Source organism: Bufo gargarizans, chromosome 1 (assembly GCF_014858855.1).
Source record: "Bufo gargarizans isolate SCDJY-AF-19 chromosome 1, ASM1485885v1, whole genome shotgun sequence".
Classification (NCBI taxonomy): Eukaryota; Metazoa; Chordata; class Amphibia; order Anura; family Bufonidae; genus Bufo; species Bufo gargarizans.
This window is the reverse complement of record NC_058080.1, coordinates 469,379,567-469,392,154: the sequence shown is the minus strand read 5'-3', so window position 1 is coordinate 469,392,154 and position 12,588 is coordinate 469,379,567.

Sequence of the window (12,588 nt, the reverse complement as noted above, 5' to 3'; positions counted from 1 at the left end):
AACAAAAAGAGAGAACATTTTTTCCTTATTATCCTAGGAGACTAGATGATGTTATATACCAATTTCCAGGGCAATTGGAACCACTTTGGTTCGGGCAGAATTGATTTGGGTCCGAACTGAACTTTTTCAAAGATTTTTCAAACCGGAACCGAACCGGAACTTTGATAGATTCGCTTATCTCTAATAGACATTTTTTTTAAAAATTACAAAAACTACACAAAGAGCCTCAGCAATACAAGGTTTTCAATTTTCATAATTTGTCTTTTTTTTTTTTTTTACATAAATGATGTAGTCTTGTCACAGTTACACAAAATAATTTACTCTTGGGGTAAATTAAAACTTTACATGCCATTACACTACGTGCAGAATTATTAGGCAAATGAGTATTTTGACCACATCATCCTCTTTATGCATGTTGTCTTACTCCAAGCTGTATAGGCTCGAAAGCCTACTACCAATTAAGCATATTAGGTGATGTGCATCTCTGTAATGAGAAGGGGTGTGGTCTAATGACATCAACACCCTATATCAGGTGTGCATAATTATTAGGCAACTTCCTTTCCTTTGGCAAAATGGGTCAAAAGAAGGACTTGACAGACTCAGAAAAGTCAAAAATAGTGAGATATCTTGCAGAGGGATGCGGCACTCTAAAAATTGCAAAGCTTCTGAAGCGTGATCATCGAACAATCAAGCGTTTCATTCAAAATAGTCAACAGGGTCGCAAGAAGCGTGTGGAAAAACCAAGGCGCAAAATAACTGCCCATGAACTGAGAAAAGTCAAGCGTGCAGCTGCCAAGATGCCACTTGCCACCAGTTTGGCCATATTTCAGAGCTGCAACATCACTGGAGTGCCCAAAAGCACAAGGTGTGCAATACTCAGAGACATGGCCAAGGTAAGAAAGGCTGAAAGACGACCACCACTGAACAAGACACACAAGCTAAAAAGTCAATACTGGGCCAAGAAATATCTCAAGACTGATTTTTCTAAGGTTTTATGGACTGATGAAATGAGAGTGAGTCTTGATGGGCCAGATGGCTGGATTGGTAAAGGGCAGAGAGCTCCAGTCCGACTCAGACGCCAGCAAGGTGGAGGTGGAGTACTGGTTTGGGCTGGTATCATCAAAGATGAGCTTGTGGGGCCTTTTGGGTTGAGGATGGAGTCAAGCTCAACTCCCAGTCCTACTGCCAGTTTCTGGAAGACACCTTCTTCAAGCAGTGGTACAGGAAGAAGTCTGCAAGGTAAGAAAAACATGATTTTCATGCAGGACAATGCTCCATCACACGCGTCCAAGTACTCCACAACGTGGCTGGCAAGAAAGGGTATAAAAGAAGAAAATCTAATGACATGGCCTCCTTGTTCACCTGATCTGAACCCCATTGAGAACCTGTGGTCCATCATCAAATGTGAGATTTACAAGGAGGGAAAACAGTACACCTCTCTGAACAGTGTCTGGGAGGCTGTGGTTGCTGCTGCACGCAATGTTGATGGTGAACAGATCAAAACACTGACAGAATCCATGGATGGCAGGCTTTTGAGTGTCCTTGCAAAGAAAGGTGGCTATATTGGTCACTGATTGGTTTTTGTTTTGTTTTTGAATGTCAGAAATGTATATTTGTGAATGTTGAGATGTTATATTGGTTTCACTGGTAAAAATAAATAATTGAAATGGGTATATATTTGTTTTTTGTTAAGTTGCCTAATAATTATGTACAGTAATAGTCACCTGCACACACAGATATCCCCCTAAAATAGCTAAAACTAAAAACAAACTAAAAACTACTTCCAAAAATATTCAGCTTTGATATTAATGAGTTTTTTGGGTTCATTGAGAACATGGTTGTTGTTCAATAATAAAATTAATCCTCAAAAATACAACTTGCCTAATAATTCTGCACTCCCTGTATGTAGCACTGGCTTTACCACTCATTGCATTTTCACCTTGGTGGAATCAGAGATAGGCCTTGTATGCTCAATGAGTCTTCACCTGAACAGTACATGTGCACATGGATAGTGAGTCAACTGTCAGAGAAATAATCACAAAGTTCAGGTTTTAAATTACGGAAGGTGAACTTTTAAGTGTTTCTAATTAAAAATTATCATCAAGTAAACTTTTTACAGATTTGCATCTGGCTTTTCATGTTATGAGCACTACATAGTCATAAACACAGTTTGCCTCTAGGCACCGTTCCAGCAAGTAAACGCTCTTAGTTTTACACGAATATGTTATGCAATTACTTCTCCTTGTACAAAGTCACGTAAACATCTGCAGATGAGACACAACAATACTCAGACCTTTGATTTATGAATGCTACTGATGTCGGATCTTTTGGTCTGAAAAGTGACTTGTTTAATGAACCCTTTACAAGGTCGGCATGAGCAGTTGTGGTCATTGTGGACACCGTTTCCAGAAAATGAATGTGAGCAGGGACAGGCCTTCTCTCAGAATTTCTCCTTTGTGTTACCGCAGTCATATACAGTAACTGCACAGAGGACTGAGGTATGCTTTACAAGTAGTCATCTAAGTGATCATTTGATGTCAGAATTGACTGAGCACAGGCCAATATTTACAAATAGACACAATTAAATTACCACCATATGTACAATTACAGTATATGTGCATACCTCCCAACTTTGCAAACGAACAAAGAGCAGATTTTTTCCGCACTAGGCCACGCCTCTAACTTTGCCCAAAACATAACTATACACCTAATCCCACCCAGTTCCCTTAATGCCGCCACAAAGTAATTATTCCCCCTTCATGCCACTGCACAGTATTTATGCCCACATTGTGTCTTCACAGAATTATGCCCAGCTGTGCCCCCAGTAATATATGCCCAGTTATGTGCCCACAGTAAAATGCCCAGCTGTGCACCCAGTAATATGCCCAGCTGTGCCCACAGTAGTATGCCCACATTGTGCCCCCAGTAATATGCCTAGTTGTGCCCCTCAGTAATATGCCCAGCTGTGCCCCTCAGTAATATACCGTCATTGGGGCAGCACAGTGGCTCAGTGGTTAGCACTGGTGCCTAGCAGCACTGGGGTCCTAGCTTTGAATCCGACCAAGGACAACATCTGCATGGAGTTTGTATGTTCTCCCTGTGTCTGCATGGGTTTCCTCTGGGTACTCCACACTCCAAAGGGACCTTAGACTGTGAGCCCCATTGGGGACAGTTGGATGCTAATGTCTGTAAAGCGCTGCAGAATATAGTAGCGCTATATAAGTGCATAAAATAAATCAAATAAATTGTGCCCCCCCGTAATATTCCCACATTGTGCCCCTCGCAGAAAGCAAAAAAATAAATAAACACCACATATTTACCTTTTTCCTAGCAGCAGCAGGACAGGCTGCTCTAGTCTGTGAAGGAGGCGGAGCCGAGGTTGACTGCTGATGGCCCCACCCCCACACAGACAAGAGGTGTGGACAGCCGGCAGGGGGGAGGGATGATGAAGCAGGGAGCCGACTCTCTGCTTCATCATAATACAGGCAACTGTTTCTGCTTCCTATAGATGCCAGAAAGTGGGACATACCAGCGGGATGGTTGGGAGGTATGTATGTGTAATGCTCTTTAGTGCTGGTTCCAATATTAGGCTCTATTAACACAGGCAATCAATTAACTATTAGCCCAATTATTCAGCTACATTTACATGATGTGATCAGCCCCTCGGTATGGGGATTAATAATCGCTACTGCGCTACTACGCTACTACGATCATACAGATTACTACGATCATTCATCCCCATACAGATTCTTTGTTGGTTGACAGCACAGCACTGTTTAAACAGAACGATGTACTGCTGGCAGATGACTTTATGTGCCTAAAAATGGATCATAATACACAAATAAGTCCTGCGGACTGAATACCAACTTGACCCAGATAGTTATATCACGATAAAATATAACTTTTAATCATCACTATTAAAACTGGTTATGTGAGACAAATGCCGCCACAAAGTAATTATTCCCCCTTCATGCCACTGCCACTGAGACAAATAAAAAGGAATTCAAAATAAACTGTTCCCTGTCTATGATGACTAGCGTGTGCGTATTTTACACTCTCCCCTCTGAGGTCACTGACTTGCTGATAACATATCACTCCTTCCAGTTACTTCACTGGTTTCTGTATAGTCCTGAATCTACCTCTTGTCATGTTGCTATTTAGTGTGTGACTGCCATTGACTTAGCTCAAAAAGACAGGTGAACAGAAAACCTAAAAACTGCCCCCCGACATGTTTCAAACCTGGCTTCTTCAGGGGTTTTGAGCAGCATTGAATCAGGAACGCCACAAACGAGGTATAAATAACCTCTCAAGCATGATTGACACAAGAAAGAACCAATGAACTTCCGAACCCCGTCAATTTAGGATGCCTAAAAACATGGAGCAATTATATATTTTTTTTTTCAGTGCCCCTTTAAGTTCCCAGTCCCCTTTGGAGCTAATGGCATGATCCCTGTGCTGGCAAACTGTTAATTTACATGCTATGTTTGATGGCACAGCACACACCTGAACGCAGTACCATCATCAGGATCAGGCTGTCACACTTACAGTCGATTTTGTACCATGCAAAGGAACAGAAACAATCCACTCCTGTCACCAAAACCCCTGGCAAACAGCCCTGCTTCTACAAGCAGGTGGTTGCTGGGGAACCCCATGATGTCACTGATGATATCACTGGGATCCCTGATGCAGAGACAATTTGGAGGCATGCATAGAAGAGAAAATCTGCATCCTATCCTCATATACAGATATACCAGTGAGCAGGGAACATATAAATAATGTTAATGTCACGACCCTTGGTCATGGTCGTGACTCCTGTAGCCGCATGCAGTTGCCTGCGGTCTTGGTGTTGTTGTCGATCACAGGTGAGGGCTATAGTATGTTGCCTCACCTGTGGTTGTCGCTGGCAACATGGTGTATGTGGCAGCAGAGCGGTGCTAGGCAGCTTGCTGCAATAGGCATGCGGTTGCACCTGGCAACCTCTCTTGATAGGTGTGCCTTTTATCGGTGTGCACGGGGTGTTACATGTGTTGTGTGCACTTCCCCTTTAAGGTGATGTCTTCCCTTCCCTGGTGTTGAAAGGGTTAACTTCCTTCCTAGTGTGTGTGTGCACTGGGTGTTTCTCACTGTGGGTGTGGCTACTTGTCCCTATAAAGCCTCACTGAATAGTAGTAGTCAGTGGGGGTTCTTCAGCCATGCTTGCTGGAGACATCCTCCTGGTTATTTACCATCAGCCAGTGAGGGCCACCCTGGTGGTCATAAAACTTTAGGTATGGTGTTTTGAAGGTTGTTTGGTCTTGTGTTATTGCAGCATATGGTTTCCTGGGTTCCCGTGTGATGTCTGGTGTGTGCTGTGTCCTTAGCGTTGTTGTGGACAGCAGCACTTGTACTTGGGTTCCAGCTTGTGTGTTCTGTGGCAGGTAGGTGTGGTACTAGTCGCACTTACCTGTCATTGCCATATGTCTGTTTATGTTCCCCTTTCTATGTACCTTGGCCAGTGAGACTCCTGTTCCTCCGTGTCTAGGAGGAACAGGTCGTCTTACCCTGCTCCTAGTCCAGGGCCACCCTGAGGGCTAGCAGGAATATCAGGTTCCGGAGTATGAGCCCTCCTACCTTCAGGGTCGGCTCATACAGGCTAGGAGACAGGGTCAGTATTAGGGATTGTATAGGAGGTGACCTGATCCCTGTCCTGGCCATGCTCTGACCGTCCGCCTTCTGATACCGCACGGCTGAGGGTTTTCCCCATCCCCAGCCGTGACAGTTAACCTCTGCCCCATATAAAAACTAAATAGAAATACTGAAATAAAATGTTAAAATAACTAAAAAGAATTAGTAGCATAGTTTGTAAGTCTGAAAAAAGACATTTGTCCATCCAGTTTGGCCTGTTATCCTGCAAGTTGATCCATAGGAAGGCAAAAAAAAAACAACAACCCTGTGAGGTAGAAGCCAATTTTCCTCATTTTAGGGGAAAACATTCAGAATAACTCCCTGGATCAAAAAATCTAATAACTATAACTTCTAATATTATTACCCTCCAGAAATATATCCGGGCCCCTCTTGAATTCCTTTATTGTACTCACCATCACCACCTCCTCAGGCAGAGAGTTCCATAGTCTCACTGCTCTTACCGTAAAGAATCCTTTTCTATGTTTGTGTACAAACCTTCTTTTCTCCAGATGCAGAGGATGTCCCCTCGTCACAGTCACAGTCCTGGGGATAAATAGATGATGGGAGAGATCTCTGTACTGACCCCTAATATATTTATACATAGTAATTAGATCTCCCCTCAGTTGTCTTTTTTTCTAAAGTGAATAACCCTAATGTTGATAATCTTTCAGGGTACTGTAGTCCCCCCATTCTAGTCATTAGTGTAGTTGCCCTCCTCTGAATCCTCTCCAGCTCTGCTATGTCTGCCTTGTTCACAGGAGCCCAGAACTGTACACCGTACTCCATGTGTGGTCTGACTAGTGATCTGCAAAGTGGCAGAACCAGAACTATGGGGGTAATTTATTATCCAAAAATACGCCTATATTAAGCGTATTTCTGGCGCAGATTGTGGCACAATGGTTAGTTGTGCCGCAATCTGCAACTTTTCTCCGCTCACACCAGATCTAAAAAACTGGGCGTGGATGACAGCATGCCATCTCATTCATCATTTTCTACGCCGTGGTCTAAATGTAAGCCAGCCAGGAAGCTGGCTTACATTTAGACTGGTGCTGGATGTGCGGAAGTTTTGTAGAGGCTTACGCCTCTTCATAACTTCAGCGAATCTACTGCCAGATATAGGGGTTATTAAGACCGGTGCTAAAAATCATAACATGCATCTATGCCCCTTTTAATGCACCCTATTATCTTATTGGCCTTGGCAGCAGCTGCCTGACTCTGCTTTCTACAGGTTAGTTTGCTGTTCACTAAAGTTCCTAGGTCATTTTCCATGTCAGTGTTACCCAGTGTTTTACCATTTAGTATGTACTGGTGACTTACATTATTCCTTCCCATTCCTTACATTTGTCAGTGTTAAACCTCATCTGCCACTTATCTGCCCAAGCCTACAATCTATCCAGATCCCTCTGTAGCAGTATACTGTGCTCTTCCATGTTAATTACTTTACACACTTTAGTGTCATCTGCAAAAATTGATATTTTACTGTGCATGCCTTCTAAAAGATCATTAATAAATATATTGCAGAGAACAGGGTCCAATGCTGACCCCTGAGGTACTCCACTTGTGACAGTGACCCAATCTGGGTGTGTGCCATTAATAACCACCCTCTGTTTTCTATTAATGACAGAGATACGAGGAATAAAAAAGAAGAGGGAATTAGTCACAGACCCTTTTGGATGTAAAGAGTCTGGGATATCCAGGCAGGGCGCCAAAGGGAAGGACCGTTAGTGTAAAATTCCAGGTATATTTCGGGTATATTTAATTACTGGAGAGGTGGTAGGCTGCCACAGGTATATTGTCCAAATAGGAGTTAACCTGAAGTGGACATAGTACAAGGATAAAAACACAAAAGAAAGAAAAAAAACTATCTGGCGCCAAATGCCTCAGAAGTAATGGCCAACTTGTAGTTAAACGGTTAAATATGGAGTAGCTCTAATATCGATTTTAAAATCACAGTGTTTGTATAAACAAGCAGAGTTACCTTTTAAAAACAATAGTTCCTGATGAAGGGGATCCCAGTGACCCCGAAACGCGTTGAGCCTACTTTTACCCCTACCCTGTGCTAATAAAAAAGGAAAATAACCAGATGTTCCATTTGTGACTGCCGTTATTTCCGGACGATCTTACAGGCGACCCAGGCGCAGGAGGAAGCAGAGTGGGTGTTATGTGCTTTCTGCCCCTCCTGGGTGAAGTGAGTTTTTACTTGAAACTTTTATTTATAGTCTATTAATGAGCCAGTTACTTACCCACATACAGATATTTTCTCCCAGTCCAAGCATTCTCATTTTATATACTAACCTTTTATGTGGTACAGTATTAAGTGCTTTGGAGAAGTCAAGATATACGACATCCATTGATTCGCCATGGTCAAGTCTAGACCTTACCTCCTCATAGAAACTGATTAAATTAGTTTGACATGACCAATCTCTCATGAAGCCATACTGATATGATGTTATTTGCTTATTTTCATTGAAGATGAAGATAGTATCTCTTGGAAAACCTTCAAACAGTTTACCCACGACAGATGTTAAACTTAACGGCCTATAGTTTTGGGGCCCTATTTTTCACCCCTTTTTGAATATTGGCATTTGCTAAGTGCCAATCCTGTGGAACACTCCCTGTCAGTACAGAGTCCGTAATATCAGAAGTAAGGGTCTGTCTATTACATTATTTAATTATCTTAGGATACGGGGGGTGCATGCCACCTGGCCCCGCCGATTTGTCTATTTTAATCTTTTTATGACGACGCTGAACTTCTTTCTGGGTCAGACAGGCCACTTTTAATTGGGAATTTAATTCTACACTATGCATTTCATCTGACAGTTTCCTCAGTGAATACAGCGGTGAAAAAAATATTTCATAGCTTTGCTTTCTGCTCATCAACACCTTTACATTTATACGTTTTACCACTAATATAATTGAAGAACATTTTAGAGTTAGTTTTACTCTCTTTGGCAATGAATCTCTCTGTCTCTAGTTTGGCTGATTTTATTTGACTTTTACATATTCTATTTTTTTCCTTATAGTTTTTCAGTGCTTCTTTGCTACCCTCCTGTTTTGATGATTCAAATGTGTGTTTTTTTGTCCTTTTATTACACTTTTTTTTTTCTTGTTCCTTACCCTTTTATTTCCATAAGGTATGTACCTCTCACAATTAGAGTTTAGGATGGTTTTAAAAATATCCCATTTTTGAGGACACTGTCCCAGTTAGTGAGGCCAATTGTCAATGGTCAAATTGTGTTTTTTGAAAGTTGTTTTTGTTCCTCCCTGAAGAAACACTCTTTTAAATGACAGTTGGAAGGTTATTACTTTATAGTCACTATTTCCCAGGTTTCTCCCAACCTGCACATGTTGCTCTGTCAGGTCTATTGGTTTGTACTAACTCCAGTATGGCTGTCCCTCTAGTTGGGTCCTGAACCAGTTGGGAAAAGTAATTGTCTTTGGTTATTGCCAAGAACCTGTTTTCTTTATGAGATATACAGGTTTCAGTTTCCCAGTCTATATCTGGGTAGTTGAAGTCCCCCATAATAATGACCTCATTATGATTTGCTGCCTCATCTATCTCCTTTAGATTTTCTGTGGACTCGGGTATATTAGATTGCTTATAATAAACTCCTATTAGTATTTTATTATTGTTTTTGCCTTCATGTATTTCTACCCACAGTGACTTCACATGTTCATGTCCCTCACTTATATCTTCCCGGAGTGTGGTCTTTAGACAGGACTTTACATAAAGGCAGACCCCTCCCCCTCTCCAGTTTTGTCGATACTTTCTCAACAGACTGTAACCCCGTACGTTAACCGCCCAGTCATAGCTATCATCCAGCCATGTCTCAGTTATTCCCACTATGTCATAGTTCTCCTTGGATATTACTAATTACAGTTCACCAATTTTATTATTCTAGTATTAGAATATACCATTAAGAGGTTTTTGTATATTTTTTATCCTTCCTTAATTTTTTTCCATTCCTTCCCTAGTTTCATTACTGCACTTCCCTACATTTTCATGTACATTTTCCCTATACTAAAAAATGGTGTACTAAGATGATTAACATCCACATACACAGGCTAGTCTTCAGCTAAGGGAGGGAGACCCTTGTAAAGCTAAAATAAGGGTTTTGCTTTTATTTATTAATCAAACTACTGTACATTAAAACATAGCATGAAAAATATTTACAAAACCCAACATGTCCTGTGGCAAAAAAATAAAATAAAAATAGACTTTGAGACAAAAACAAACAAAAACAAAATCACCTTTAGGCTCCATTCACACGTCCGCAAATGGGTCCGCATCCGTTCCGCAATTTTGCGGAAAGGGTGCGGACCCAATTATTCTCTATGGGGACAGAAAAGATGAGGACACCACACAGTGTGCTGTCCCTATCCGCATTTCTGTGCCGCGGCCCCGAACTTCCAGGCTTCGGCCTCGAACTTCCGGGCCGCGGCTCCGCAAAAAATAGAACATGTCCTATTCTTGTCCGCAATTGCGGACAAGAATAGGCAGTTCTATGGGGGGTGCCGGCCGGGTGTATTGTGGATCCACAATGCACTACGGACGTGTGAATAAACCCTTAGAGTGCAGCATTCCAAAAGGTGAAATGTTGCCCTCGTCTTGGAGGCCGAAAACACCTGCGGTCATGTTGCTACGTTTCACTGCCGTGTCTAGCAAGTAGAAAGGCAACTCATCATTACAAGGTACTGAAACCCCAGATTGACCTTTATGACACAGTACTGCTGTTAAGTGACTGCTGTGTTATTAGTCAGCCGAATTGATTTTTGTGTATTGTATAGGTGTGTAGTCATCCCTTATTGAAGAGCACTGTATTCCCAGAAGTGGTACTTATCAGTCATGCCACATGCTGCTGACCTCGATAGCTTCATAATACTGGAGCTAGAAGAGCCAATTAAATATTAATGTGTTAACGTAGAATTGTGTTAACCTGATATTCTGTACAGTTCAGCATAATGGGGATAGTTTAGTGTCTATTTAACCTTCATGTTATCCATGAATAAATCATGATGTGAATTCTCACAGAGCTGAGTATTATAAAGGGATTGCTTACGTTAGAAAGCCCCCTTGCACTATGTCGTATAGGGGGCATTTTGAACTAACAGAAGGGAAGTCTCCAGCCAGAACCCCCCTCTAATACTGAAATACGGGAGTCAGTTATGGAACACCCATAAAATGAAATGGGGTTATCAAAACTACATAAACTTATTAAAGAGGAACTATGAAATAAAGTTCCTGTTTTATATGTAATATTATTAACCCCTTAATGGGGTTTTCCAGGATATAAATCCTTAGGATAGGTCATTGGAGGGGGTTCAACACCTGGAACCCCTACCAATCATCTGCTTGTAGCAGCTGCAGATGCTGGAACCAGATTACTGCAGCTCAGTCCCATTCATTTTAAGAAATAAATATTTTTAGAAAAACATAGGATTAAAGAAGTGAAAAAAAAATTGGTAACACTAATGCAGTAGCTATGGATTGGTAATGGCTGTTTAAAGGTCCCTTTAGGCCTCATGCACACGACCGTTCCGTTTTTTGCAGTCCGCAAATTGTGAATCCGCAAAACACAGAAGCCGCCTGTGTGCCTTCCGCAGTTTGCGGAATGGAACAGGCGGCCTATTGTAGAAAGGCCTATTCTTGTCCGCAAAACGGACAAGAATAGGACATGTTATATTTTTTTTGTGGGGCCACATCTTTTGCGGCCCCATTGAAGTGAATAGGTCCGCACCCGAGCTGCAAAAACTGCGGTTCGGATATGGATCAGAACAACGGTCGTGTGCATGAGGCCTTACACTGCTAGACTTAGCAGACGATTGTCAGGAAAGAAGCATTCCTTCCCGACAATCGCCTGCCGGTCAGTGGAGTAATCGCTAATGCCGTCACTCATCCCTCTATAAAATCATTGTTTGCTGGCAGCAGAGTGTATTTAGATGGCAAGATCTGCTGCCAGTACCTGATGAATGAGAATTTCCCTCGTTAATCGAGTAATCGACGGCACCTTTATACTGGCAGATAATTGCGATGAACACTTGTTCTCAATTATCTGGTCGATGCTCAGCCAGTGTAAAGCGGCCTTAAATCCTGCAGACAATTCTCGATTAGTTAGAGCAGCAAAATCTCACAACTTTCAGTGAATTCTTGCATTGTGAGACTAGATATTACCATGCGAGGTTGTGGGAAGTTGCTGATTAGAGGTGAGCGAACTTTTGAAAAATTTAATTCGGGAACTTCGCCAAAGTTGGTATGATTAGTATGAATTAATTTGTCATAAATCGTTATAAATCAGATATACCCAGGCCACTCTGCCTTAGGGTACAGCCACTCATCTCAGGGACAGGACACATCTCAGGTTAATTTGCATATGTATCAAATCGTTTTTTTTTTACACAATAAAAGCACACAGAGCTATGGGGACTGGGTATTGCGGATGTGCTAACGGCCATCTAGTAACTCATGTCCTCAGCATTATACCCAAAATCCCGGTGACAGGTTCCCTTTAATGGCCAAGAGGCACCCTTAAGCAGGGGCTGTTTCTGCTAGTTAGGTGGGGGGACAATATGCATATTATTGCTCTTCTTGTCTGCAATCTGCTGCAGGTTATTCGACAGTAAACACTGAATATTAATCAGCTCTGGCATACCCCCTTCTCCAACCCCAGCACTTTCCTGTCCTAGAGGTGGGAGCTCTTCTTCTGCCATCTGCTTTTCCTCCTTTGTCACATCATCTAATATCAATGAGAATGTCATCGGGAACATCCCACTCCTCCTCTCTCTGCATCTTGCTGACTTTTCTAGAACATGGAGACTTTGAAGGATGATTTGGAAGAAGTAAAGCTAGCAAAAGATGAGGATAGTGATCATTAAGACCTTGCACCCCCTAAAGGGTGCAGACTGGATGGTATTGATTGGCAAGCC